This window comes from Procambarus clarkii, chromosome 73, assembly GCF_040958095.1.
Source record: "Procambarus clarkii isolate CNS0578487 chromosome 73, FALCON_Pclarkii_2.0, whole genome shotgun sequence".
Classification (NCBI taxonomy): Eukaryota; Metazoa; Arthropoda; class Malacostraca; order Decapoda; family Cambaridae; genus Procambarus; species Procambarus clarkii.
In genome coordinates, this window is record NC_091222.1 from 23605612 (window position 1) to 23609428 (window position 3817).

Below are 3817 nucleotides of genomic sequence, written 5' to 3' on the forward strand. Positions count from 1 at the left end.
TGCGACCAGTATATAACGGCTATAGTTAAGACAAGATATTATGGAGAATTCATTTAGTTATTAAAGTTTATCCGTTCCAGGTGGCTTGCCATGCGTTCTAACCACTTGACATAATATACTAAATAAAGCCATTTATAATAAATATAGTCTATATTTGAGTATATAGCATAATAGTATATAACAGACATAGAACACTTGATGTCCATAATTAACGGAGTCTCATAGCCTGGAATACCCTAATGTCCCCCTGAACCTCACCAACAAATCCAACATTCTGAAGATCCAACGAGTACAAAACAAAGCACTTCGCTTTTCGGAGGGCCCGACTCTGATGGACAGGGTAAGAACTGACCAAATCCATGAGACGCTCAACATGAAGCCAATGAACATCAGGCTCAGCTACCTGGCCAGAAGACAGCTGTACCGAATGAAGAACATGTATGTCCCAGACCCCGTAGATCGCTGCGTAGCAGAAAACACCACCAGCGGCTACGAGAACCACGAACCACCACACAGAACCAGAAGAATCACTCTCCTACAAAAAGTGATCAGACACATCCATGATGAGGCCTTCCCAAGACCTCAAATACTAAGCGGCCTGCCAGACGACCCAGATGAGTGGCCCATCCCGGACGCGATCTACACCAAATGAAGAATAAAGAAAAAATAAATAAATAAATAAATAAAAATAAATATATAAATAAATAAATAAAAAAAAAATAAATAAAAAAAATAAAAAAAAATATAAAATATATAAATAAATAAAACTCCTACAAAAAAAATACAAAACCAAAAAACTGTTTGTCGTGGCATCAGAAGTGTAACTACCCTGATGTTGCTAAGATTAACCTCCTTCCGCCAGCTCCTTCGGCTCTAGTGCTTTAGGACACCAACAAGGTCACAAACACTAGCCCCCAGCCAATGTACTGACAACCCAACATAACACATACGCAAACAAACATACACAAATGTCAACCCATGGTGGACAGACCACCGAACTTTCAAACCTCCTCTCTACACCCGCATCCTCTTCCTGAATTTCAACTCCCCATCCCTCTACCTCCCCCATCCTTTTCAATCCCTATGGACATCAAAGCTAAAGGAGTCTCTTCTCTCACGCTCCAGGGGATGCGTCGCTAAGAAATGGTTTTGACTGTCTTTTATCAACAATGTGAAGGAGACCTTGGGTTTATTTGTGATTTAATTATATTCAGTCCTGGAGAATCATTTTTTATCCATTTTGGTCTCCTGACCATTTTGGTTTTAAAAATTATTGGATATTCGTTGATTGAGAAATTTCGTTTAGCTTGAAACGAAATTTCTTTCATCCTAAACCTGCTTCCAACACTACTAGCACTGTACTATGCCTTCCCTTCATATCTGAACTCAAAACTTTTACCAATACCTTTCGTCCTCTTGACATTAAACTCGCCTTTCGACAAACTAACACACTTCGTAGCAATCTAGTTCACACTGCTCCTCCTGCTTCTAATGCTGCTGGTGTCTACTCTATTTCCTGTTCATCTTGTCCTCTCCAATACTTTGGCGAAACTGGCCGTACACTGAATGACAGACTTAAAGAACACAAGAGAAGTGTTAAGTCTGCAGACACTAACAATGCTCTCTTCTGCCATGTGAGGGATTCTAATCATCCCATTGATTGGTCTTCCTCCAAAATAATCTTTCCTGCCTCTACTCTACACAGACGCCGTCTTGTAGAATCGGCTCTTATAAACAATGTACCCAACATGAACTTGAGTCCTGGCTTTGTTGCTGTGGACTCTTCCCTTTCACAGTATATACTCAAATGCTCTAATCTTTCTAACAAACGTGACTTAACATAAGCTTTCCCCCTTCCATTTCTTTCTTTCTCTTTCCTTTTCTTTCCCTCTTCTCCCTTTTTCTGTTCATTGTCTTCTCCTACGCTCCCTTGCTATCCTCTTCTTTTTCCTATTACTTCTCCTTCGGTGGTTATAATAGGAGCTGCCTCGTATGGGCCAATAGGCCTGCTGCAGTTTCCATTACTACTATCCCCTACACCTGACTTTCCTCCTCAGCTCTCTCTTGCCTATTTATTGCCTGTCCCTACCTCCTCATCACACCAACCATTTGGTCCGGGAGACATCTCCCGTCACGCAGGGTGCAGTCGCACCTCCACAGATCTCCAGTATCATCTATAGATACTGGTGATGGCTCAAAAGGGCCACCACTTACGAGCTATTCATGCCTGTGCCACCTTTCGGGTGGCTTCATCTTCATCTTAACACATTCACAAGGGAGACATCTCCCGTCATGCAGAGTGCATTCGCACCTCCACAGATCTCCAGTATCAGCTCCTGATACTGGTAATGGCTTAAAATGGCCACCACTTACGGGCTATTTATGCCCGTGCCACCTTTTGGGTGGCTTCATCTTCATCTTAAACACATTCACAAGGGAGACATCTCCCGTCATGCAGGGTGCATTCGCACCTCCACAGATCTCCAGTATCAGCTCTTGATACTGGTAATGGCTTAAAATGGCCACCACGTACGGGCTATTTATGCCCGTGCCACCTTTTGGGTTGCTTCATCTTCATCTTAACACATTCATAAGGGAGACATCTCCCGCCATGCAGGTGCATTCGCACCTCCACAGATCTCCAGTATCAGCTCTTGATACTGGTAATGGCTCAAAAGGGCCACCACTTACGGGCTATTCATGCCCGTGCCACCAGGATTAAGCCAGGGTGGCTTAATCTTCATCAATCAATCAATCGACTCTTCAGTGCATTCGGACACCATCTGGACACCATTTGGTCCGGGAGACATCTCCCGTCACGCAGGGTGCAGTCGCACCTCCACAGATCTCCAGTATCATCTATTGATACTGGTGATGGCTCAAAAGGGCCACCACTTACGAGCTATTCATGCCTGTGCCACCTTTTGGGTGGCTTCATCTTCATCTTAACACATTCACAAGGGAGACATCTCCCGTCATGCAGGGTGCATTCGCACCTCCACAGATCTCCAGTATCAGCTCCTGATACTGGTAATGGCTTAAAATGGCCACCACTTACGGGCTATTTATGCCCGTGCCACCTTTTGGGTGGCTTCATCTTCATCTTAACACATTCACAAGGGAGACATCTCCAGTCATGCAGGGTGCATTCGCACCTCCACAGATCTCCAGTATCAGCTCTTGATACTGGTAATGGCTTAAAATGGCCACCACTTACGGGCTATTTATGCCCGTGCTACCTTTTGGGTTGCTTCATCTTCATCTTAACACATTCATAAGGGAGACATCTCCCGCCATGCAGGGTGCATTCGCACCTCCACAGATCTCCAGTATCAGCTCTTGAAACTGGTAATGGCTTAAAAGGGCCACCACTTACGGGCTATTCATGCCCGTGCCACCTTTTGGGTGGCTTAATCTTCATCAATCAATCAATCTCCTCATCACAATCGACTTGAGAATGGTCCAGGACGGACCGAAACGTCGTCGTCCCTTCAATTTCTAGTGTGTGGTCTGGTCAACATACTTCAGCCACGTTATTGTGACTCATTGCCTGAGTATGTTACAATATTTAGTGGTACACTTTTGAGGTGTACACTTTTGAATGGTTTACTTGTGGCTGTACTAGAGAATGGTTCACTAATGATTGGTATGCTAGTGAATGTATTAGTGAATGATATTTAAGTAAAAAACACACTGTTGAATGGAATACTAGTGAAAGGTATCCATGTTAATGATACTCTGTTGAATGGTACACTAGTGAATGGTACACTGTTGAATGGAACACTAATGAATGGTACCCAAGTTAATGGTACACTGT

General features: G+C 43.6%; 1 pseudogene; it reads right to left on the bottom strand.

Annotated features, from left to right (window-relative positions):
• Window positions 1-562, bottom strand: part of LOC138356666 (cathepsin L-like peptidase) — a 23210-nt pseudogene extending 22648 nt beyond the window's left edge.
• Between the last annotated feature and the right edge of the window lie 3255 nt (window positions 563-3817).